The sequence below is a fragment of the Dromiciops gliroides genome, chromosome 1 (genome assembly GCF_019393635.1).
Source record: "Dromiciops gliroides isolate mDroGli1 chromosome 1, mDroGli1.pri, whole genome shotgun sequence".
NCBI lineage: Eukaryota > Metazoa > Chordata > Mammalia > Microbiotheria > Microbiotheriidae > Dromiciops > Dromiciops gliroides.
The window spans coordinates 645,354,807-645,382,310 of NC_057861.1; the positions used below are offsets into that span (position 1 = coordinate 645,354,807).

General features: G+C 36.2%; 1 protein-coding gene across 1 annotated transcript in view; it reads right to left on the reverse strand.

Moving 5' to 3' along the window:
* The window catches only part of PTPRD (protein tyrosine phosphatase receptor type D), a 2,680,207-nt gene that overhangs the window by 1,260,650 nt on the left and 1,392,053 nt on the right, over positions 1–27,504 (reverse strand).

The window sequence follows — 27,504 nt, forward strand, 5'->3', positions numbered from 1 at the left end:
CTTATTAAGTTGTATGCATAACATAGCATTAGGACTAGAATTGTGGCCCAGGGTAAGGCAACTTAGAGTTTGAATAGGACACAATTGTTGTCCTCACAGAAATTACAGTCTCTAAGAAAGATAAAAACAAACAAAATGTGGGGGAGGCTAGGTGGCTCAGTGGATAAAGCACTGGCCCTGGATTCAGGAGTACCTGAGTTCAAATCCGGCCTCAGACACTTGACACTTACTAGCTGTGTGACCCTGGGCAAGTCACTTAACCCCCATTGCCCCACAAAAAAACAAAACAAAACAAAACAAAATGTACAACTTAATAAAATAAACAATATGACAAAAATACAGTAGAGAAACCCAAATCAATATTCTGAGAGATCTATCCTCAGGGTTATCAAGTAATTAATGATACTAGTTACTAGGGATTGAAAAAGTTTAAGGGGCCTGCCCCTACCCTGGGATATCAAGTCTTTTCTGAAGTTGGGGGAAGATGAATTTGTATAATCTTAAAATGTGTTGACGTTTGGGCAATTGTTTTACTATATTACTGCTAATATTCTCAAATTTTGCTTAATTAATTTTCACAAAAATATCATTTTGTAAGTAGAATATAATAATCATATTTTACATATGGGGAACCTAAGATACAGAAAGAAATGGTCAGCTACTCTCTAATGTTTTGAAAACACATGGAATGTTAGTGCTTTTATTACTCTTTGCTCACAAGAGTACTTTAAAGTTGGTATTATTATTATTATTATTATTATTATATTTGGAAACCAAGTCTCAGAGATATTACATTATTCTTCCAGAGCCACATAGCTACTAAGTATCAAGGACATGACTCCAGTGTAGGTTTCCAGATTCCTAATCCAGTTCATCATACCTGAGCTGCCTTCTTGATACAGAACAGTAAAGAAGCCCATGGCTATCATGACTCACTTGAAGGATGATTATGATGTGATAGTGAGGTAGACTTGGTGGTGGTGCCCTCATGTGTCTCAACAATACCTATTTCTCCCTTTCCAGCACCCTCTCCTCCTTCCCCCATGTAGGAACGGATTCCACCATGTCCATCAGGTCTTGCCAGGTATAGGGAGGTTATAAACCTACAAAACAAACTCAGTCCAGGTTTTAGTGATTGAAATGCCAGAAGATTCCCTGGGGTATTTGCCTTTTACAATGACTATGAGGTAGACAGGACAATGATTATTATTCTCATTTCCCAAATCAGGAAACTGAAACTTTGGGAATCATTTGTCCATGATTATATAAACAAATGAATATCAACTGAGATTGGGCATCAGGTTTCATTTCAGATTTTTAATATCTTGAAGGAAGAACATGTTCAGGTGATAAAGAGGTCTATGGCAGAACCAATGACAGTAGATTCCCCAAAGAGAGAAAGATAGATTTTATAGGAGTTGAATGATGGCGAATCTATGTGGAGGTATGAGTGTTAATAAGGATCATCAATGTGAAAACTGAAATCACCAAGGATTAAAGTAGAAGGGAAATCTATCAAACAAGTTTAAAAAAATGGGGAAGGGGTAAGTGGGAATGATGAAAGGCCACATTAGCAAAAAAACTTGAACTTTGCTTTGATGGGATTCCATGAGGTAGTGGTGAGGAATGAGTGATTACAGACTTTGGGGACTACATATGGGCAACAGGTAGCAGGCTACTTTGATTAATATGGAGTGGGGCATGAAAAGCAGTGGTGCCACATGTCAAATAACACTAGATAGATCAATGAACATTTGAGACACCTACAAGTGTGCTAGGCACTGTATTAAGTACTACGACATAAAAGCAAAAACTACACTTGACCTCAAATTACTTACAATCTGATGGGAGAGACAACATACAAACAATTATGTACAAACATAATATACACAGGATAAGTTGGAGATAATCAGCATAAAGAAGGAGCCTTGTAGTGCCTGGGATGTAGTAGGCTTATTGCACACTTATTCCCTCCTCACACCACTTCTTTATCATTATGGGAGACAAAGAAAACATTCTTGCAAAAAGTGGAGTTTTCACTGAGACTTGATGGAGACCAGAGGAAGCAGGACACAAATCAGGAGGGAGAGAATTCTAGGCACAGGAGGTGAGTCAGGGAAATAGCATAGGGTAAGGAGATTGAGTGTCTTGTGGGAAGAACAGCAAGGAGGCCAGTGTCAAAGGATTGGAGATTTTATTGAGGGCAATAAATTCAAAGAACATGGAAAGGTGGTTGATAGGAACCACATTGTAGAGGGCTTGAAATGACAGATTGAGAATTTTGTATTTTAGCTGAGACATTAGAGAGCCATTGAAGAATTTTCAGTAGGAGAGTTATATGAGCAGATCTATGTTTTAGGAATATCAATTTGGTAGTAGCGTAGAGTATGGATTGGAGAGATATGAGACTGGAAGCAGGGAGACCAATTAGGAAGCTATTGCGGTAGTGAGAGGTGATGAGGTCTTGAACTAATATAGAGAGAGTGTGGGTATAAAGAGGAGTACAAATGTGAAAGAACGTGGAGAAAGAATTGATGAGGCTTTAATACTAATACACTATCGGTAGAATCTGTTTTGAGTTGTGTTTCCTAGCTCCCAAACTCCAGGAAAAAAAGAAGGGTTTGCATTCAGCCATCAATATTCCCTTGTCCAGGATACATTTTTTAAAGAGTTGGCTAAGATTAGAAGTGCAGCCTTGGAAAAGAAGATTTCATTCCCTTATGGGGATTGAATCAGCAGCCCTGGCCTCATTAGTACCATTCTCTTTCCAACTAAGCTAACTGTTTCAGATTATGCATGTATAATGCCTTGCAGGTTTGTATACACACATACATTCCCCTCTTTCTCCTCCTAGTCACAGAAGTCACTTTAGATTTCCAAAGGTTGATGTGGATTTCTAAGCAATTACTGATAACAAGAAAGCAATTTCTTAGCCTCAGATGATTATAGAATACTAAGATTCATTTCGTTAAGAGGCTTCATACTGTTTTATGCAGCATATTAGTAATTAAGAGAAATTATTTTATTGACCTAAATAATGGAGATAGGTTTTTGAATAGTAGCATTGGGAAATATTTTAATGTGTAAGTTTAAAAAAAACAGTGCCTTTTCTAAATGAGTTGCAATAGAAAATATATTATATCTCAATATATTTTATTTACAGGCTACAAAGCTGGAAGGGATCTTAGAGATCGAGTTCAACCCCCTAATTTTATACAAATAAGGCCAAGAGAATGAAAAAAAAAACTTTCCCAGGTAAAAAATAAGAAGTAGAACCAGGACTCAAATACATGTGTTCTGCCTCAAATTCAGTGGTCTTTTCACTACAGTGTACTCCATTATTCTGCAGCTAATAGTATCTTTAAGTTAAAATATAATTCCCAGTAGTCATTTTAAAGAAAACTAGAACCTTATATTATAAGTTTAAAGTTCTTTTTAATAATCTGGCAATATTTATAAAGGCTAAAATTAAATAATGTATTTTTAGTCAACTGATTCAGTACCCACATGAACTTTCAATATTGAACAGCCATTAATGCAAAGCAGACAACTTAGAAACTTTTAAAATGTCCTGCTTAGCTTTTTAAAATTTGTTCTTCTAGATCTTCCATTTTGGTAAAAGCCAGTTGATGTTTTCTTTTTTTCCCTCCTTCTCCACTAGTCCCCTCTACCCCCACCCTTAAAAAGGGAGAAAATATAGTCAAATTTCAGTTAATATTAGCAAAGGGCATTTTTTTTCCTTTTTAAATCTATGTAAAGGGAAATCTGAATATCTATGAAACAGCAAGATATGTGACGAGGTAAATTGTGCCACAATACCTTGAAGTGTGTTGACTAATTCAAAAACTACCGCTAGGTCTTTAGAGAGGTCTTCTCATTGAAGTGTTCAAAGTCTATGAATAGTTCTAATTAAGAGAATCAGTCATCATTATGAACTAGTCTGTAGAGCCATTCATTAGAATTGATAATTGGGCTTATATGACAATTATTACCATCCCATATCTACATGAATTTGACTTAAAAAAATATTCTGAACCTGGCTCCTTCTGTTGATTTACTGTAGATTCTATTTGAAAGATAATGAGAGGCAGCTAGGTGGCCCAGTGGCTAGAGCACTGGCCCTGGAGTCAGGAAGACCTGAGTTCAAATCTGACCTCACACACTTGACACTTACTAGCTGTGTGACCCTGGGCAAGTCACTTAACCCCAATTGCCTCACCAAAAAATAAAAAAGAAAGAAAGAAAAAAGAAAGATAATGAAGTGAAGAAGTAATGTGAGGACCTGGAATCATATTGTGAGCTTACCACTTTTGTGACAGAAATAGTTGGAATGGCTTCCTGGCAGCACTCATCCATTGGCTAGTTTTATGCTATCACTTCATATTTTTCTGAAAATGCTAATGAAATTAAACTGGTGAGGGGAGATTTAGTTCAAATTTAAGAAAGGAATAAGAAGTTGGAAAATATTTTCATATCTTCCCCAGAGTATTTCAGCCAAGAAAGAATAGACCAGAAGATGTCTGAGTTAGAAGAGCTCTTGGAATAACCAGGTCCAATGAACATCATCATAGAAATTAAGAAATCAAAGCTCTGAATAGTGAAGGGACTTGCTTAAGTTTATATAGGCTATTACTTTAATGAGACAGGACTCCTGACTCACAGTCTAATTGTTTTTCTCCAACCCCAGATTTTTCTTCTATATTTGATGCTATTCAAAGGATGTTGGGAGAGCTATTTCAAAGCCCATGTCATGGATGCTCCTTAGTAGCACCTGAAACAAGTTTCACTGTACTGTACAATTCCCACCATAAGGAACTAATTCCAATTCTGTTTTCCACTGTTTGCTTTCTCAAACTATTCTCGCATTCATTTTTTTTTTGTGGGGCAATGAGGGTTAAGTGACTTGCCCAGGGTCACACAGCTAGTAAGTGTCAAGTGTCTGAGGCTGGATTTGAACACAAGTTCTCCTGAATCTGGGCCAGTGCTTTATCCACTGCACCACCTAGCTGCCTCCTTGCATTCATTTTTTGTTTGTTTGTTTGTTTTTCTTTTTTGTTTTTTGTTGAGGCAACTGGGGTTAAGTGACTTGCCCAGGGTCACACAGCTAGTAAGTGTCAAGTGTCTAAGACTGGATTTGAACTCAAGTCCTCCTAAATCTAGGGCTGATGCTTTATCCACTGCTCCACTAGCTGCCTCCTTGCATTCTTTTTTAATAAACATTTTTTATTGAAAGTTTTGAGTCCCAAATTCCATTCTTCCTTCCCACATTCCCTTCCCCCCTCCCTGAAGCAGTAATCAATCAGATATAGGTTACAAGTGTGCAATTATTCCATTCATTTTTTTCTTTATCTTTTTCCCTTTTAGATATCCACAGAACTGCAAGCGTATTTGCATAGGGTTATTTGCTATACAAAGTACTTTTCCCACAATAATTCAGTGAGATAGAGGATGTAAGAATTCTGATTACCATTTTGCATTTGAGGGACAGTTAAATAACTTGCTCAAAGTCAGACAGTCAATAAATAGCACAGATGGAACTCATATGTAAGTCTTCTGGTTTCAAAAACAAATGTTTCATCCTTTATACTGTATTGCCTCTCATAAGTTACTTAGCCCCTAGAGTGACCATGAAGGTTAGATTGATCCTTACAATAAAACATTTTAATGACCAATTCATGCCAATTTAGACTACTTTCATAAGGGTATCGAATATGAGAATATGTAGGCAATGTGCTTTGAAAAACTTAAAGCATTTTCTATATGCCAGCAATTATGTACATTAAAATGCAAATTCCTTGAGGAAAGGGATTGTGTTGTTTTTGTCTTTGTTTTCCCATTATAATAGTCTTTTAATAAATGTTCTTTAAATTAAATGGAATTATAAGCCCATTTTGATTAATACAGTTTATGTACATTTGAGAATGTGTTTGCCAAGAAAGGTCAATTATCGTGAAGGTCTCTGATTAGAACTGTCAAAAATAAAGGGGCCTAAGACTTCAGGTGGCCCATGGTAATCCTGAATGAGGCAAAACCAGATTAAAATGTAATTGGGAAGTATTTTATTTTTTTAAAAAAAATTTAATTTAATTTAAAAATAAATACTATAAACATAAGTGATATTAATATGTGACTTTCTAAATCAACATGCAGCTTGTAGGCATCCTTATTTATGGTTTAGTGGTCTGTTTCTATTTGAGTTTGACGTCACTGTCTCAGACCATCAAGATAGTGATTAATTAGGAGTTGGGACCAAGCAAGAAAGGGGTTAGAGAGCAAATGATTAGTAACTGCAATTCCTATAGTAAAGTTCATGCTACATTATCCACAAAAAGCCACATTGTGTATAATAGGGGGAAATAGTTAATTAGAATATATTATAGAAAATATAGAAAACCTTTGGGTTTCTGACATACAACATTTTAATTATACAGAATCACAGAATTCCCCAACTGAACAGGAAACAATATCATCATTACAAATAGATTGTATTTAGCATCTTAAGGTTTGCAAATTGCTTTATAAATACTATTTCATTTTATCCTTACTACACCCCTTGGAGGTAGGTGCTATTATTATGCCCATTTTAGAGATGAGGAAACCAGGCTAAGAGAGAATAAATGATTTGCCTGGGGCTATCTGAATATTAAGTGTCTGAAGAATGATTTGAACTCAGATCTTACTTGCTCCAGGTCTTATACTCTAACCACTGTGCCATGTACTTGGCTTAGTTAAAATAAGTAAAGATAAAGGCTTAAATAAGCTTAGGGCAAAAAGTATACCTTTATAAATCTTCTTTTGAAAAGGGAATATTTTGTAAATTAATTTTTTATAATTTTATATATAGATGTTAAGCACTCTATAAAATTACATATTTTCTATGGAAAAATTTGATATAGATGACTTTTGTGTAAAAAGAATGCTAATATGAATTTCATTCCAATACTGCTATTGTGTCATTTATTAGAAAATTAAGACCAGGATACATTAAATATTTATTATTCTTTCCTGCATATATCTGTACTAGGCAGGTGCTAGCAAACAAGTCAGCTAGAACTGTATTCACTTTTATAACCTATTACAAGAAATCATTATGTAAACAAATGCAAATCATTTAATAGGCATTAGTTCTAGGAGAAGAAAGTAAATTTTGGCAACAAAACTCTGAAAATTTCTGAAAGTTCCATTTGAACTTATAGATAGATGCATTCTGGGAAGATGAAAGAGTAGGTCAGAAATTTCCAGGCTCTCCAGATTTCCTCTACAGATAGAAACTTAACACAAAATGAACATAGAAAAGCAAAAATAAAGGGCTAAAATAGTTGTCCTCCTAAAATATATTGATAGGACCTTAGAGAAGATTCCAAAGCTTAGGTTTGGTCTGAGGGAAGCTTAGACACCTCCAGGTCAACTCCACTGAATCAACAAACAGTGGGACTTGAGGGAAGCAAAGTAAGTCTCAAGAAATTTCACTTCTGGGACACAGCCTCCAGAACTTACACCTCAAGAACATTTACATCACAAACTTCTATCCAAAGAGCAGCAGACTAGAAGTTAAGGAATACTGGCGTACTCCCTGCTGTTTCCAGAAGCCAGGCCTAGGGGCTCTGACTAGAAGTAAACTCTGGCTGTGGCTACCAGCAAGGAGGAGTGAGCACAAGTCCAGTGAGTGAGGTACCACAGGGAGCAAGAAAATTTTCTAGACAGCAGAGAAGGGGCTTAGAGGAACAAGAGAGGTGTCCCTGAGGCTGAGCCACAAGACAGAATTCAGAAAATAACTGTTAGAAGAACCTGAGGCCTAGGGAAATACAATTCAGTATTAAAAATTTATTATAATAATATTAAGCTGCTAAAAATGAATTAAGACAAATTAAAAATAAAAATGAGTAAGCAAAGGAAAAAAGAATGCAACCACTGATAGTTATTTTGGTATAAAAGAACATCTGGGATCATATTCAGAGTAAAAGAGTAAAATAAAAAAGCCACTCCTACCCTTAAGAGGAATGTCAACTGGTCACAAGCCCAAAAAGAAATCTTAGAAGACCTTAACAAGGAATTCAAAAATCAAATAAGAGAGAATATAGAAACATTAGGAAAAAATAAAAGCAATTCAAGAAAATTATAAAAAGGAATTCAAAAATTAAATGAGAATGAGGAAAAATTAGGAAAAAAATAAAAGGAATTATAAATTTGTTTTCCCATTATAATAGTCTTTTAATAAATGTTCTTTAAATTAAATGGAATTATAAGACCATTTTGATTAATACAGTTTATGTACATTTGAGAATGTGTTTGCCAAGAAAGGTCAATTATCGTGAAGGTCTCTGATTAGAACTGTCAAAAACAAAGGGGCCTAAGACTTCAGGTGGCCCATGGTAATCCTGAATGAGGCAAAACCAGATTAAAATGTAATTGGGAAGTATTTTATTTTTTTAAAAAAATTTAATTTAATTTAAAAATAAATACTATAAACATAAGTGATATTAATATGTGACTTTCTAAATCAACATGCAGCTTGTAGGCATCCTTATTTATGGTTTAGTGGTCTGTTTCTATTTGAGTTTGACGTCACTGTCTCAGACCATCAAGATAGTGATTAATTAGGAGTTGGGACCAAGCAAGAAAGGGGTTAGAGAGCAAATGATTAGAAAGAAAATTATAAGAAGAAATTCAACCAATTAGAAAAAGAGGTACAAAATATTAAAGTTGAAAATAACTCTTTGAAAAGTAGAAGGGAGAGGTCCGGGTTGGGGTTGGGGACTAGCAGCTGGGTGACGGATAAAGCACCTGCCCTGGATTCAGGAGGACTGGAGTGCCTCCTGGTCTCAGACACTTGACACTCACCAGCTGTGTGATCCTGGGCAAGTTACTTAGCCCTCACTGCCTCGCAACCCCCCCCCAAAATTTAGAATTGGGGAAGTAGAATTAAATAGCATTATAAGACACCAAGATCTGTCTAGTGTAGCTTGTGGAAATGAGGCAGAAAAGGTTTGTTGACTGAATGAGAATAGCTTCTTATAAAATAAACTTAGTAAAAATAAAGGAAGGTCATAGAATTCTAATCTTAAAGTCAGTATACAGGAAGTATACTTTGCTCAAAAAGAAAAGTCAGAGAAAGTTTCTTGCTTCAGGTTGCTTCATATAATGAGTGCGTAATCTTCAGTTTCAATTTTCAAAATTGTGGGTTTATAATTTACATTTTTGAAAGGCCATATCTGTGGGATTGAGTGTTGTATACATAGTGTCAGGCTATGCTTGCTAAAGTCAATACAGAATTGTAAACAAAGAATGCTCTATGGAATGCTTTAATGTGTTGGTACAAAATTGAATTTTTATCTTGCAACTCTTTGGGGAGACAGTGGCTTTATGGACTGGGTGCTTTTCTCCATTTCATTTCCATCATAGTCTCTATCCCCACATTTTTTTTCTAGTAGGGAAATCATTTCTGGAACGACTTTGGTAATGGTGCTGATGTTTGCCCTTTGGCTTATCCATTTCTTGAGCTGGTTTGTCATTTGCCAGCAGAATGCAAATACTGCTGGCTGCCTTGTTTGTTCTCTGCACTTTCCTCCACTGATGTTGAGAAAAATTAATAACAGCTGTTAAATTTTACTTGGGGCATGAGTAGTATGAAATGTTATAATTGGACAGGGGCTGAGGCGAAATTTACCTATACACTATGAATGTGGGGAGTGGGGAGAGGCTTACTAAGCAAATGAATAGTGTAAATAAGATCACTCAAGAGTAATGTTTGCATATGTGAATGTACGAACCAGTTTTAGTCACTCTGAAATGATCCAGTCACAGCAAACCATGCAATTATAATGCCTGCAGAGGTTGCTTAAGCAGATGTTCTGATTTGACATCATAAATTCTTTTTTTTAAGAAACAAAAAGGGAAGGACCTTGTAGATCTGGTTCTTTCCACTTCATTTTACAAATGAGACCTAGAAGTAAAACAATTTCCTTAAGGTCATACAAGTAATAAGTAGGAAAGCTAGGTCTGGGACTCAGGTGCTCTGATTCAAACCCATTTTTTCCAATACATCATCATTCCTGTTTGGGGATAGGTCCAACGGAGATAAGACCTACTATGTTCTGAATTGAACAAGAAGTCCAGTCAAACTGAATTTCACAAAATCAAGTGTAAGGTGGGTAACTAGGACCAAATTGCTACACTGGTACAGAACAGAAAGCCAGAGAAATTACATATGTGGGTTAGAGAAAGATTTCGTGCTGTTAGTGCTATCTAATCTTTCTTATCATTAAGATGTGTGTGTGGCAGCATGCACCCCTGCAGGTAGGGAGCTGAGATCAGCTCAGAGAATAGCACTAAGAATAAAGAAATGTTTAGAAAATAGGCCCTACCATGGTAGATCAATGAATTAAAAATGCTGATGTAAAAAAAAATGTTGCAGTCAACTTAGCGTTTGCCAAATATCTGAAGAGTCATTACAAGAAAACTGCTCATCAGAAGTCTTTCATATTCATAGGAGACTGAGCTGGAGAAAAGCTATTGAAATTCTAGTGGAATGAATTTAGGCTAAATACAAAGAAGAACTCTAGTTAAAAGTAGAATATGCTAAGGAGAGAAATAACAGAATTTAAGACATGATGATCTTTCAAAATAGGTCAGAGCAAAAGTTTTGAAGCTGGGATTTATAGCTTTCAGGGGGTTTGTGACCTCGGATGCCATCCCACAATTGTATTTAATGATAATTTCCTTTGTAATCCTATGTATTGTATGTTATGTATTTACAAACATTTTGAGAAGGGGTAAAGGCTTGTTTTAACATAGAAGCAAAGGTTTTTCACTAGTTTACTTCAGTGTAGTTGGCCTTGAACAGCAGGCTATTAAGACTTGAAGTAGCAGTCATCAAGACATTCATCAATCAGAGAAAGAAAATAGCAGATTCACTTGTTACTAGTCTTGAGGGAAGTATCACTGATTCTTTCCGTGAATGCTAACAGGATTGAATGGGCCTGATTGTCTACATAGGGTGCCCCCTTTCTTAAATTTCAGATTAGCTCAGAATCTATGCTTGATTGAACCAGCAAAATAGAAAACAAATAAAACAGCATTTATGAGACAGCATTTAAGGAAATCACTAGTACGACAAGCAATTTTTCCAACTCATATCCCTCGTATATGGCTCTAAAATATATGTGCAGTGTTTACAAATTAGTTTTTATTGGGATTCACACCTTATTGCCTGTTTGTACAGAGTACTAGAACATCATAACAAAATGAAAACTTAACACTGCTGTCATATTTGTTGTTCATTCAGATCAAGAGTAAAAATTCACAGGCCCAAAACACCCTAGATTAGTTCTCATTCTCTCTTTCTCTCATTCTCTCCCTTTCCCTCCCTCCCCCCCCCATCTCTTTCTCTATCTCCCTGTCTCTCTTTCTCTCACTCTTTTTGGAAATAATCTCAGAAGGAAAGTATTAAGATTAAGGCAGATTTAGAAAGGCTTCTTGAAGAATATGGGCCTTGAGTTGATGCTTGAAAAGATATAAAAAGTTGATGCAAACACACACAGGCATTGATGTATATATATATATATATATACATGCTTATACACATACACACATGCATGCATGCATATGCACAATGCATGCATACACATACATATGTACATACATGACCAAAAGTTATTTTCCAACAGATATATAGTCAAATAAGGATAAAAAATTTATCAAAAGAACAAAGGCAAACTATCAACCTCCAAATGAAAATATACTCCAAATCACTAACAAGGAGAAGAACTCAAAATTAAAGAACTGTAAGATTTCATCTCATACCAACTAAATTGTCAATGATAAAGGACAGCCACAGTCAATGGTGAAAGAATTGTGGAGAAATAGGCAAAAAAAATAAACTTCCAGTAGTCCTATAAACTCTACCAAAGAGACTGTGGTCAAACACCTCAGGGAAAAGAAAACATTTGGAACTGTGCAGGAAAATTCATTAAACTATTTTTAATTGGTGTCCCTATAGGACAGTGAGAATACAACTTCTTTTGAAAATTAAAAAAAAAAAACTATTATATCAAGGTCAATGGGCCAATGAATGGTACATGTAAAAAAGTTGTAACATACACGTTATGAAGAATTCTGATTAACAGAAGTAGATTATGTCATCAAGGAATTGTATCATAGGAAAAGAAATTGTGCTGATCATATGACAAGAACACAATATGCTAGGTGTGCAAGAGTTCTCCAATGGTACCCTTGTGATGACAAGAGAAAGGAAAGCTTCTAGTTGTTGGGTAGGATCGCTGTGCAGGACTTATGGGAGAAAAAGGACAGTAGTTACAAAGTTACAGTCAGTATGAATGGCTTGAAGTCTTCATCATTGGAAGGAATTCATGAATTATTTTGTCTATATGTAAATAGATATATCATATATGTCTTTTAGGTACTTTGCCAACAAACTATGCATAAAGGTACTATGGTAGTAACTTGAATAATCATACACTGTCATTTTTGTTTCCAATAATTTTTTACTTCCCTTCAATTAGGGGAGATGTCATGGTATATTTGAAAGAACATTGGATTAGGAGTCGGGACCTTGCCTCTTGTCTTGGCTCTGACACTTACTAAATATTTGACTATTGCTTCTCTGTACCTCAGTTTCCTCATTTGTTAAATAAAGGGCTTGAACTAGATAATCTCTAAAGACCCTTCCAGTTCTAATTCAACAAAACCATGCCATATCTTTGCTGTGGGATTCTTAATTGAAACAAATTAAAACTCTACAATTTGCCTCAGTATACATTTATCACCATGTTTAAAAAATCAAAATTTTATTTTATAATATTTTCCCAAGTAATTAAAAATTTATAATAATTTAATTAGCTAATTTAATTTATTGTGAACTACAATATTTATATAGTATTCCACTCTAGTTATCTGGAGAATGATATTTCATATAGAAAATCTTAATGCAGGTAATGAGAGGTAATCTGGGATATTGGCTAGAGTTCAGGTTTTGGAATCAAGAAGAAACAAATTTAAATCCCGAATTAAGTCATTCAACCTCTCAGTGTTCCAGACAACTTTTTTAGACTTTATTTCAAAGATGAACTACCAGTCTTCACTGGTGAAGGATTTTTCAATGCATTGAGTTCTCTACTTTACTGAAACCAGAGATCTGTTCTGCTCCCCAACAATAAACAAATAAATAAGATGTGAGCAAAAGAAAATCCATCCTGATAGCATCTTTTCCTTTCCCCAGAAAAGATGGCACTGATGAAACTTTTGAACCAGAGATTTTATCTGAGATTTCAATTGATTGATAGACATAAATTGTATTACATTTAGTTCCTTCCCTTTTTCCTTATATAGGAGAACAGAATGAAACCAGTTTTAAAGGACCTGTTGTCCAACAAGTTTGTGAGTTAAGGAGGCACAATGGGAAATACAGTCAGGTCCTGTAAGCTTCTTCATACAAATTCAATAAGTTCTAGATTTATGGCAGACAGCATCAGTTGCTCAGATAAATGAAGAGAGCTTCCAAGCCAGAGGTTAGTGGCACAAATCAATAAACTGAAATATGCATTCAGTCCATATGGTATTTCAGTAATAGGGCGTTTGAAATTCACTGAACAGCTTTGCTATAAATCACCAACAGAAATCACATTAAAAGAATGCTAGCCCTGTGACTTGAACTCAGAAATGAATTCCAATGTGCAGGAAAAATAAGACACGTTTAGGCACACAGCATAGGAAAAGCCATTTGTTCCCAGTCACTAGTTGTTTAAACATTTTCCTTTTTTAAGTGAGCTCCTAACTCAGGCTGGACCAAATTGTACTCTTACCGAAGCCTATTTCCCACATAAAACTTTTGAAGGATGCAAGAGTCTAATGAAGGGAAAGAGGATGCACATGTTATGGAGATTAAAATATTGAGTAAATTAAATACAACGTTAAAGGACATAAAAGCTTTAAGTCTCTAGAGATGGAAAAGTTCATCTAGTTCAATTCTCATATTATAAAGAATGAAACCAAGGTGTAGACTTAGTGACTGATGTAAGATCACACAGGTAGCAAGCAAAATACCCAGAAACGGAAGCCAGAGCCTCACATTCCAAATGCAATGATCTCTCATGGTGCAATTCTAACTCACTGGCAACTTTAAGCAACCAGAGAACTTTGGAAAAAGTGGTTCATTATATATTCAGCATATTGTTCAATATGTTTTCTGTCTCTGAGTCCATGTTATTGCTAATCTCTTTGCCTGCATGTTCTTCTTTCTCTTTATCTGTTCAACTTGCATTTCTTTTTAAAAGTGATATCCTAATATCACTTCCTTCATGATGCATTTCCTGGAATCTAATAATGTTGTTATTCAGTTATTTCAGTTGTTTCAGTTGTGTCAGACTCCTTGTGACCCCATTTGGCATTTTCTTGGCAAAGATACTGGAATGCTTTGCCATTTCCTTCTCCAGTTCACTTTGCAGATGAGGAAACTGAGACAAACAGGGTTCAATGTCTTTTCCAGGGTCACACAGCTAGTAAGTGTATGAGACCAGATTTCAACTCAGGAAAATGAGTCTTCCTGACTTTAGGCCCAACACTCTATCCACTGAACCATCTAGATGATGATATTTCTTCTTATATATCCCCTCTTAGATTTCCAAATGTCCTCTCTCTTATAGCTCAAATGATCAGGAAATTTCCCATTGACCACTTAGCCAAGACATGTGGTGGGACCAGACCAGAGTGGGTTGATTTGTGCTTTCTTGGTCAGAGACTCCAATTTAGTATATGTATCTCATTCCAACTTTAGACCTAAAATACTTTAGATGGTACACTACCTAAGGCTAGGGGCTACAATCTTGTCAAAGATTTGTATCTCTCAACACATTGTAGGAGCTGAAAAAAACCTTTTGTTAAATGAATGAATACATTAAATCTCAAAGGGCAGCTGAAAACAGCCAGAAGCCTGTATCATACCAATATAATCGTTCAGGCCAAGTTCAAGTTTTATAGACTGGCAATCACAGCCAAACTTACTCTGCTGCTGGGTACTCCATAGTAAACTTCTAGGGCAGTTTCATCTTCATTTTCTGCAAGCCACGTTTGATGCTGATGACAAGACAGTATTGGCAGCTATCTAAACTCTTGAATACAACCTGGTTGGGAGCCATTTTCTGAAGCCCTTTGCTCATTATTTTCAAGCATTAGTATTCTGCCCATTTGTTCCACATATACGAGCTACAGATCTCCTCTGCTGTGCTGGGTTCATTCAGAGCTTGGAGGACAGCAAAATGATATTCATGGAAAAATGACTAAAGTAGAGGGGGAAAAATGGGTGTGTGCACAACTGAACAACTTAGGAAAAATGTTAAAGAGTATAGGGCAAATGCTGACTGCCTATAAGGTTGACCATTGCCCAAAAAGAAAGATATGTAGTTTCCATAATGACTCCAATTTTAGTATTGCCCACTTAGTGTGGGTAATTCAAGAAGGATTTAATTCAAGAAGGACTTCTTAAAGACCTACTATACGTAAAACAGGCAGCTAGGTGCCCCAGTGGATAGAGTTTGAGCCCTGGAATCAGTAAGACTCATCTTCTTGAATTCAAATCCAGTTCAGACACTAGATGGATGACACTGGGCCAGCCACTTAACCCTATTTGCCTTAGTTTCCTCATCTGTAAAATGAGCTGGAGAAGGAAATATAAAACCACCCCAGTATCTTTGCCAAGAGATGAGGTCACAAAGAATTGGATGTGACTGAATAAAGATTGAACAACAATATGTTAAACCCTGAGGAAACATAGAAAACAGTGAAGCATTTCCTGACTTAAAGGAGCATATTTACCTTGTTCTGGATGCATATACCAATAATTTTCAAGGTATAATCTCTTGTGAGGTAGAATGACAGAGAAGAAAACTCCTTCTTTGCCTGGAGTTCTCCACTGATATATTCCATTCTGATTTGCCCTCCTTAGGCCCATGTATCCTTATGGCCATCCCACCCTCTTCCTTACACTGAGGGCAACTTTGTTTTCCTCTGTTCTATTTCCATACGGTCTGTTAAGGGCTAAAATTCTAGCTAGACTGTCTAAAATCTAATGAGTGGTCGCCAATAAATTATAAGCTTTAGCAAGAGTTAGACTTTTAAGCATTTATTAAGGAGAATAAGAATTTGGTAAAGAGAGAAGAAAAAGGCCTACATTCATCTATCTATTAAAGGGAGAGAACATTTCTAGCTCTGCTCTCCACCAGAGTCCAAAGGAAAGAGAGCGAGACAGAGAACCAGTCTCTTCCTTCTTCCTCCTACTAGCCAACGTCGCTTCCTGACGCCAAAGAAAAGACTCCCGGTCTAGCCCTCAAAGACCTTCACTTCATGGGCAGAACTCTTCTACAGTAAGTCTCTAGCAGGTGGTGTCATTCCAATCGTTACCGTTCCTACTTCTTCAGAAGCAAAAGTTAAACTTGTTTAAAAGTCCATGCTGTCAGGTACTAATTTGTTAAGGTATTTTACATCCCAGATAAGTTATATGAACTTAAATAGGCCTTCTAAAGAGAAAGCCATTACCTAAATGAGGTTGAGTCCCTCTCATTGAGAGAATTTCAGACATGTGGTAGGCCAGCTGGGCAGATATTTTTGGCAGGATGAATATGACGGTACCCCTGAAATCATACCCTAATGGCATCTATATGCATCTGGTAGTGATATTGACAAGAAGAAGGCATAACAAACAAATCTGCCTGACATGGAGTAATCAAGAATGAAGCAAGCCATTTTGAAAAAAAATTTAAAACTTAGCCTACCCATTGAGGGCTGACACCATCAACTAAGGCAGCCATCCTTTCAGGATGCTAATTATCATTCCACCATGTGTCAATATAGTTGAAAATTCAGGTTATCAAAACCCCCCTACAATTATAGAATATAGAACTTGAAGGAACCTCATAAGTGCTCTAGTTCAACCCTATCATTTTAGATGAGGCACCTAAGCCACAGAGATGTGTCAATAACTTGGCCAAGTCAAATAAGTAGTAAATAGTAGGGCTGAGATTGAAAACAGATACTTTGACTCCAAATCTAGTTTTATTTCTAATATGCTATACTCTGTGTTCAAACATTTTTCTAACACAGAATTGACCATATCACCCACCTAGTTAGTAAAATCTAGTGGCAACCTATTTCCTCTTCCTGAGGCACAGAAAGATTAAGTAACTCACTTAAGTTAACACAAGGAATGGAAGAGCTGGAATTAGAACTCAGGTGCTCTGACTAAATCCAGCATTCTTTCCATTGCACCAGTCTACCTCAAAGTACTCAAAGCACAAGTAACTATGATGCAAGAGAACATGTGATCAATATGAAGATACCAATACATTTTTTTAAAAAACAGGAGGATCTAAATCCTCTCAACTAGGAGAAGCCAGGTGGGGAGGCATCACTGAGGAGTTAGCATCTGAGTTGTACCCTGAAAGTAGCTGGCAACTGAGATGGAGCTGTGCAGTCTAATCTTTTTTTTTTTTTTTTAGTGAGGCAATTGGGGTTAAGTGACTTGCCCAGTGTCACACAGCTAGTAAGTGTTAAGTGTCTGAGGCCGGATTTGAACTCAGGTACTCCTGGATCCAGGGCTGGTGCTCTATCCACTGCACCACCTAGCTGCCCTGCGCAGTCTAATCTTGACATGGTTGGAAGGCATACATAAATGAACTAATGAAGAAATGGGCAGAACAAGGATTAATGATGAAGAATGGATCTGTTTGGCTAGAATGATAGAGTATTTTGCATTTAGAAAGTACATTCATCACCACAACTTTTTAATAGCTAATAAAGCATCATTATTGGTCTTCAGAGATAAGGACACTGAGGCACAGAGAGGCTGCATTACCAGCCATTTGTCACTAGTTAGTAAGCTGAGAATCAAATTCATATTTTCTGAGTCTGAGTTCAGTGCTTTACAATAAAAGAAAATTCTTGAGTTTTGTATTGGATTTTCTAGCCTTCCTTGCATGACCCACTTAATTCTTGCTAAGGGAGTGTCCAGTCCACAGAAACTGTGGAAGCAACTGGCACTGATTTCAGCCAAATCCTATATTGAAAGAGGCCATGCATTAGGAGAATCTTTTTTTCAACTTTAAGTAGAAAAGAGTGGGAGAGAGAAATAAATCTCTCTCTAGACTTCTAATCCAATTTCTCACAAAGATAGGTGAACAGTATATATACTGACAACCCTGTATGGAAGACCATGCATCTCTATATAGTATTATTTTATTTACTCATCCCTGCATCTGTATATTCACTCATGCTATTCTCCTTACTTGAAATGTCTTCTAATTTTACCTTATTTATCTTTATCTACTTATTAATATTTATTGATAACTATCATCTGTATCATCTGTGTATGTGTTTATGACTCTTGATGGGAGTCTTGATAGGGGAAGTTTCCTCTCACAAAGCAGCTCAGCATCTACACTATCTTCAAGTCTTAGAGAGTTCCTAAGTTCATGAATAAAAGTAAGTTCCTGGGATATATCAATTGCTTAACAAAGCATTGTGAAAGATGCAGGGCTTAAAACTAGATCTTCTTGTCATTCTCTTCTGTGTATGAACACAACTTACCAAACACCTAATGTGTGCTGGATATTTTAGGGATTCAAAGAACAGCATAATAATTCTTTTTCTAAAAGAGTTTATGATCCAGGATAGTTAGATGGTCAAAACATACACATAGGAAAGAGCTGAACAACTTGACAGGTTCTCATTAACTAACAACATGGAGGAACCAATACACTCTGTGTACATAACAGTAAGGGTAGGTGGATTTCTGTTTCATTTGCTGACATAGCCAAAACATATATAATTGATTATTGGCAAGATTTCAAATGAGCCTATTCATATTTAACCAAGCAGGTTCATAAGAGTTTCTGCAATCTTTCCCTAGGCCTTTTCTCAGAGTATATCCCATTTTGATAGAACCTGTTTTAATTTCCACTGGAATTATTGTCAAGAATGCAGGATGATTTCTCTACCACAATGAGGCATTAATGGAAGATTTACCTCCCTTTCCCCACCTCCCACACAAAACTGTTCAGAAAAGAAATAAAGAATATTTTAACCTTAAAAATAAGAGAATCATAGGATCTAGATCTGAAATATAGATGGCACCTCAGAGTTCTACTCCATTTCCCTCATTTTATAGATAAAGAACCTAAGAATTTAAATTAAGTCACTGAGAAACATCCACTGTTATTGTACAACTTGTGCATGTAATTTAATGCAGGGGCTTTCTTCATTTTGGTACATAATTGCATCCTAAAGATGACTGCATGTTGCGTTAAAAATGCACGCACACACACATAGGAACACTATCACCCATGAATGGCCCTAATTAACATCACGGGAAGCATCAGGAGAGATTGAATGCATTCTGAACACTCAATTACCTTCTGATCCCTCCAGGCAGTCATTTCTTCCATAAGTAGATCTGAGGTGCTATGATAGCAGACACCTTTAAGAACACTGTCACCCCTTTTGAGTCAGTACTTGTTGTGTGACGCAGAGACTTTGATTCTCCATCACTATCAATCTTGATGCTTTCAAAAGCTCTAAATTAACTTTTATCAGGAAAAAGAAAAACCTCACTGATGGCAATAAGAGGTTAATTTAAACTATTGTTTCTGTGACATGGTGCTGTTCCATGAGGTGTAATAACTTCATCAGACAGAATTCAAAACTTTGGGGCAAGAGAATTATGGCTTTTCAGGAGCTCAAACTACCTTTTGAGATAGATGTGAAAAAAGATAATTGAAGAGTTCGAATTGTCCTTTGAGATGATGTCTTAAAGCAGTTTGGATCCAATCAGGCATTGTTTTATATAAGAGGAGGTGAATTCTCAATGGGGCTATATAAAACTGCCAATTTCTCAAAGTAAAAATAGCTTTGTAAAGGAAAATTCCACTCGTCCACCTGGGAAACCTCCCTTTCACTCTTAGCAGTCTTTACATATGAAACCAAGGATCAATTTTGCATTGGTTTTGGTGAGCATATTATTAAATCTTTAGAGGAAACTGATAAATCTTTGAATTGACCCCAAAGTCTATATGTGGGGGAAATTTTGAGTCTTTCTGAATAGTAACTAGAAGAATACTGACATATAAGTGATGTCAAGCCAATAGTTCATTCTTATGAGGCTCTTTAAAATTCTACTATAGAGAGAATACTAAAACTATATTCTATGGACTTTTTCAATCCCCTGCCCCAAATCTTTCTGTATCCTTACCTATTTTCTCCTTCCTTTTTCTAGTCTCAGATGCCTCCCAGTAGGGATTTACTTTTTTTTTTCAAGATATTTGTTTTTTGGTTTTTTTGTTTTTATTTATTTTTTTTTTAGTGAGGCAATTGGGGTTAAGTGACTTGCCCAGGGTCACACAGCTAGTAAGTGTTAAGTGTCTGAGGCCAGATTTGAACTCAGGTACTCCTGACTCCAGGGCCGGTGCTCTATCCACTGCGCCACCAGGGATTTACTTTTAAAGACTTTTTTTCCCCAAAAATGTTTTAGAAAGCAAATTGCACTGACCAAAAATGCATTTATTCTCAACAAACAAGGAAAGAACCATATAAAGAACTAATCTACAGTTTTTCCTGTTTTGTTTTCATTTTTAAGGTTAATAATGTTCTAGGGCAACTGAAATTTTTCTTGGGCTTGCAAAAACTTGGTAAATGGAGGTAATTTTGAGATATAAAATTATTTAAAATGAAAGCTGATTCTAATTGTGTATGGATAGAAAGAAGAAACACAGAGATATTAGAAATCATCACTGTTGGGGCAAAAAGAATAGAAGATTAGAGAAGAAAGGAGGAAGGGTAGAGGAAAGAAAAGCATTTTAAAAATTAAAAGAGAAAATAAATAATAATTGGAAGTATTTGCATAGTGCTTTAAGTTTTGTTTTTTTTTTTTGTGGGGCAAATGGGGGTTAAGTGACTTGCCGGGGGTCACACAGCAAGTAAGTGTCAAGTATCTGAGGCCGCACTTGAACTCAGGTCCTCCTGAATCCAGGGCCAGTTCTTTATCCATTGCAACATCTAGCTACCCCTGTGCTTTAAGTTTTGAAAAGTATTTACATACATTATGACATTTGGTCCTAACAACAACTCTGGACGATAGGTTACTCCATCTGTTGAACAGATTCAGAATTAGAGGCTGAGACAGATCAAGTGAATTGTGCATGATCACAAGAGTAGTAAGTGCTTGATTAGAATTCGAACCCCTATTCTCTGTTCACTGTGCTACCTAGTTGCCTCATGGGTAATTCTGATTACTAGCTTACTGTCTGGTCTTGGCTAAACAACTTAAGACTTCTGATTCTAAGTTGGCTAAATGTTCTATGTATTTCCTTCCAGTTCTTTTACTCTAGAGTCATATGATAAGAAGATAGATATTTAAGAAAATTACAATCACAAATAAGAGTGGCAGAATTTTAAAGACTTTGGTTACAAATGAGTAAGTTTGTTCATTGCAGAGAGCTGCACACCCTACTTTCAAAAGAATAGAATCATATATCTAGAGCTGGAAAGGACCTTATAGGTTATTTAGTAAATTCTAATTTCATTAATGAGGAAAATGGTATGTATAGTTCTAATTTTGTAAATGATTTAATTGGATCACCTTAGTAATAGAATAAATAGAACTGGAGGATGGAGGAAGGAAGGGCAAGCCAGGCAACTAAACCAAATGATTTGATGATCCATTTGAAGAGCTACAGCTGGATAGATCGATGGATGATAGATATGGATAAAGTTATATAAATATATACATATAAACACACAAATATGTATGTACATGTATAGGTATATGTGTGTGTATGTATATACACACATAAATATTTTAACACAACTACTGTGACTCACTCAAGTAGATAACTTTTTGGTGCTATTTTTCAGGGGAAAGCACTTGAAAATAATGAGAGAATGATCTCTGAAACCCAAACAAATGATACTTTCAGTCATCATGTAATCCAACTTTGGGGCTAATTTCTTAATGATGAAAGTATAAAGAAGAAAGATCAAATTGTAGGGCTAACAAGAAGCACTGCCAACAGGAGAGGAAAGAGAGATAAATCCTCCTGGAGACAGACAAGTAATGCCCTAGAATGATGGTGCTTGGCAGATCTATGGGTGTTGAATCATAAGGGCAGAAGAAAGACCCTGAAAATCTGACAGTCAAAATCATGTTTGAGAAAGATGTAGGAATTTAAAAATTCTGGGTTAGGTAGATTTTTCCAATCTATACTCCATCTTAAATGGACAAAGTAGCCATATTTATATTGGGGTTAAATATAGTTCACTTGTCTAGTTAATAGGTAAGGCCCAAAGGAGCAAAAAGACAAACTTAGTGTTGAAAATTATTTCCCTAGGTCCTTGCATGAATATATTATTATTTCTCATATGACACTTCAGTGTGCAGAAGGGCAGTATTGACCTTGCAAGAAATGGCATAATTGGAAGATTTGCTAAAGAGTTGTTTTTTTTTTCCAAAATTAATTTTACAGCTCTCTCTGAGGATCTTTTGTTTTCATGAATAACACTAAAAATAAAACCCAACAGAATAGACCCATGCCTCTTCCTAAGGGGACAATGTTTGGCATAAAATAGAAATTATTTATCATATAAGGATTTCACAATGCGAGATTTTATATATATATATATATGTATATATATGTATATATTATATATGGAATTTCTAAATTATTCTTTAATGAATAATGAAACCACTTTAATACCTTAGAAAAGAATAAGCCTTCAAACATTTCAAAGATTCAATTTAATTTGATTTTTCACATTTCCTGTGGCATCACAAAAAAAGGATTACAACTGACATTGCAGGAAGAGGAATTTTAGACAGACTAGAAAATGACCAGACACTTTAGACACACAGACAATGCTTTCCTTGAAATATTTTTTGTTAACTACTACCCTCAGATACTGAGAGCTAACAGAACTAACAGTTGTTGGAATGGTACTGACTTGAGGAGAAGGAGGTCAGCCAATAATTCACAGGCAGACCTCATCCTTGGGGATGATTGTCTGTCTGGCAAATTTGTCATTCATGTCTTTGTAAGGGATTTCTGAGGCTGATAGACTTGCAAAGCACTTTAGATCTCAACTGGAATGGTTGTAGTATTTTGACATGTTGATCTTAGATCAGGAGAAAAACAGATCAGCAGTCTTCTTAACACTATTGAGTTATCACACATGGAGTTGGAGAGGTATTAAAGTAAAGACTTACAAAATAGTGCATGAGGAGGGCAAGAAGGACAGCTCTCTTTAAAAAGGGATTTTCCAGAGCACAGAAAAAAAGAAAGCAAAAAAGGGTTAAATCTCATATGGAAGGATTCTCAAATCCTTAGTTATCTCAAAAGTTGCTATGACATTTAAAAATAATAATAATAAATAGAAAAAAAATATGGAGCTTAAAGAAAATATGGTCCATTTCATATTGGAATATCAAGGAGCCAAAACACTTCTGCTAAGAACAAAGCAGGAGGTGAAATTAAGATTTACAAATAAGGGATATCATGGTTTTCCTCCAAAGATTTTCACTCAGAGAAAATTCTTAAACATTAAAAAAAAAAACTTTGGTCACCCTCATCAGTACTAACCATCAAGATGCAAAACAAATGAGGACGGCCATGTTCCCATTCGATTCAATCAACCAATGATAATAGCTCTCCTTCATCTATATAGTTCTTTGAGGTGTGCAGAATGCTTTTCAATTTCCTCATTTTATTCTCACAAAAACCATAGGAAGTTAGTGCAGTTATTATTCCCATTTTATATCTGAGGCAGACTGAGCTTAAGTAATTTGACAGGGACCACATGGCTTGTAAACATTTGAGGCCAGATTTCACCTCAGTCTTCTGACAGATTCATGCCCCAAGCAAGTTGCACCAGAGAAACTTACCCCCAAATCTCCAAATAAGCTACAGTGCTGGAGTCTTCTGGAACTAAAATCGTGGTCTGGTATGAGGTCTGAATGGCTGAGTGGGGGTGTGGAGGGAGAAAACAGGGGTGTCTGTGGGAGCTGAGGAGGAGGAATTTGTTCGTCCTACCCCAGTGGAGAACCATGAAGAAATCTTAAGCAGTAGAGGCCCAGGTGGGGGAGGGGTGCAGGCTCATTGGAGCTAACAACCACAGCAAACAACATTTTGTTGACTGGTTAATTAGCAAGTTGGCCTGGGGTTATTTACAGACCAGAGCATAGGCCAGGTGAGTGAAGAACCTGCCGCTCCTTAAATCATACCGCCTGAGACCCCCTGAAGCTTAGGACAGTGCAGCCTTGGAGCAGTGTCCCACATTAAGAAGGAATTAAAAAGTCAATAAAAGTTGGGCAAAGATGAGCAGGCAGAGAAAATTGCAAACCATAGAAAGTTTCTTTAGTGACAAGGAAGATCAAGGTGCACCATCAGAAGAGGATAGCAACATCAGGGCTCTTATATCCAAAGCTTCCAAGAAAAATAAGAATTTGTCTCAGGCCATAGGGTGCTCAAATAGGACTTTTAACTCCATCTTCCTCAGTCCAGGGAGCTCTACCTCTAAGTACCACTTATTTATAACATTCAAAACCCTATAAAAGCTGGCCCCAAACTATTTTTCAAGACTCCTTAGATATTATCCCCACTTTTGTACTTTATAATCCATCCACATTGACTGTCTCTTTGTTCCTTACTCATAAGAGCCTATCCTAAATCCTCCATAGTTCCCATGCTTAGAATATACTGTCTCAGTATCAAAGCCTCAGATTGTCCTTCTTCCTTCAACATACAGATTAAGAACTAACTTCTACATGAATCCTTTTCTCATTCCCTCAAGTTCTAGAACCCATATTTAGAAACTAAGTTTCACTTAAACTGCTTTATTTGTATGTATGTATTGATTTACCAAATTTGTATTTATGCTGTATATATATGTATGTATGTATGTATGTATGTATGTGTATATATATGTATATATATATATATATATATATATATTGGTGAGGCATTTGGGGTTAAGTGACTTGCCCAGGGTCACACAGCTAGTAAGTGTCAAGTGTCTGAGGCCGGATTTGAACTCTGGTACTCCTGACTCCAGGGAGTGTTCTATCCACTGTGACACCTAGCTGCCCCGGCTGTATATATTTTTAAATGTTCTTGTTAGCTTCCTAGTTATAATGTAATCTCTTTTTTTCTTTCTTTTTTTTTTTGTGTGAGGCAATTAGGGTTAAGTGACTTGTCCAGGGTCACACAGCTAGTAAGTGTTAAGTATCTGAGGCTGGATTTGAACTCAGGTCCTCCTGACTCCAGGGCCAGTGCTCTATCCACTGTGCCACCTAGCTGCCCCTATAATGTAATCTCACTGAAAATAGGGAATTTATTTATTCTTTGAACTTTTTTCACCATGTCCTGGAATGTCAGAGGGTTTTTTTTTTGTTTGTTTGTTTTGTTTTCTTTTGTTTTGTGCATTTTTTTCTGTAGTCACACAAAATATTTCCACATTAATAGTCTGGTTGTGAAAGAAAACATACAAAAAAACTTAAGAAAAAGAAACTTTAAAAATATGCTTCAATCTATATGCAGACACCATCAGTTATTTCTCTGGAAATGGATTACACTTTTCATAAGTCCTTCAGAGTTGTCCCAGATCACTGCCCTGCTGAGAATAGCCAAGTCATTCACAGCTCATCATCTTAAAATATTACTGTTACTTTGCATACATTACATCTCACTTTTCATCAGGTTATGTAAGTCTTTCCAGGTTTTTCTAAGAGCATCCTGCTTATCATTTCCTATAGCACAACAGTGTTCCATTAAGATCTGATCCCACAATTTGTTTAGCCATTTCCCAACTGATGGACACCTCCCTGATTTTGAATTCTTTGTACCAGAAAAGAGCTGCCATAATTTTTTTTTACACATAGTTCTTTATTTTTTTATCAGTTTGGATACTGACCTAGCAGTGGTATTAGTAAGCCAAAGAGCACACATGGTTTTATAGCCCTTTGGCCATAGTTCCCAATTGCTCCACTGAATGTTTGAATCACTTTACAACTCCACCAATAGTGCATTAATGTCTCATTTTCCCCATATCCCCTGCAACATTTGTCATTTTCCTCTGCTGTCCTATTATGCAATCAAATATTTATGAGGTAGTACCCCAGAATTGCTTTGATTTGCATCTTTCTAATTAATAGTGAGTTAGAATATTTTTTTTCATATGGCTATAGATAGCTTTGATTATTTCATCTGAAAATTGTTCATATCTTTTGATCATTTATCAATTGGGAAATGGCTCTTATTTAACAACCTTGACTCAGTTCTCTATGTATTTGAGAAATGAGGCCTTTATCAGACAAACTTGCTTCAAAATATTTTCACATTTACTATTGCTTACTGAATTTCCCTCTATCCTGCTCCCTCCCCATGTCATTTATTCTATTCCTTACCTCCTTTCACCCTTTCCCTCCTCAAAGGTATTTTGTTTCTTACTGCCACCTCACCCAATCTGCCCTCCCTTCTATAACCCCCCCAACAACTCCCCCCTGCATATTCCCTTCCACTTTTACTTTTCTACAGGTTAAGATAGATTATTGTACACAACTGAGTGTGTATGTTATTCACTCTTTGAACCAATTCTTATGAGAGTAAACTTCACTCACTACCCAGCACCTTCCCCATCTTCCCCTCCATTGTATAAGCTTTTTCTTGCTTCTTTTATGTGAAATACTTTAACCCATTACACCTCTCTCTTTCCCTTTCTCCCAGGGAATTCTTCTCTCACCCCTTAATTATATTTTTTGGAAGATATCATCCCTTCATATTCAACTCACACCTGTGCCTTCTGTCTAAATATACTCCATCCACCTACCCTGATAATGAAAAAGTTCTTATGAGTTACAAGTATCATCTTTCCATGTAGGAATGCAAACAGATTAACATTTTAATATCCCTTATGATTTCTTTTTCCTGTTTACCTTTTTATGGTTCTCTAGAGTCCTATATTTGAAAGTCAAATTTTCTATTCAGCTCAGGTATTTTCACCAAGAATGCCTGAAAGTCCTCTCTTTCATTGAATTCCCATTTTTCCCCTTGAAGGATTATAATCGGTTTTGCTGGGTAGTTGATTCTTGGTTGTAATCCCAGTTCCTTTGCCTTCTGGAATATCGTATTCCATGCCCTCTGGTCCTTTAATGTAGAAGCTGCTAGATCTTGCTTTATCCTATTGGATCTCCACAGTATTTGAATTCCTTTTTTCTAGCTGCTTGCAATATTTCCTCCTTGACCTGGGAGTTCTGGAATTTGGCTACAATACTCCTGAAAGTTTTCATTTTAGGATCTTTTTCAGGAGGTCATTGGTGGATTCTTTAAATTTCTATTTTACTTCTGGATCTAGAATATCAGGGCAATTTTCCCTGATAATTTCTTGGAAGATGATGCCTAGGTTCCTTTTTTGATAATGGACTTCAGACAGTCCAATAATTTTCAAATTCTCTCT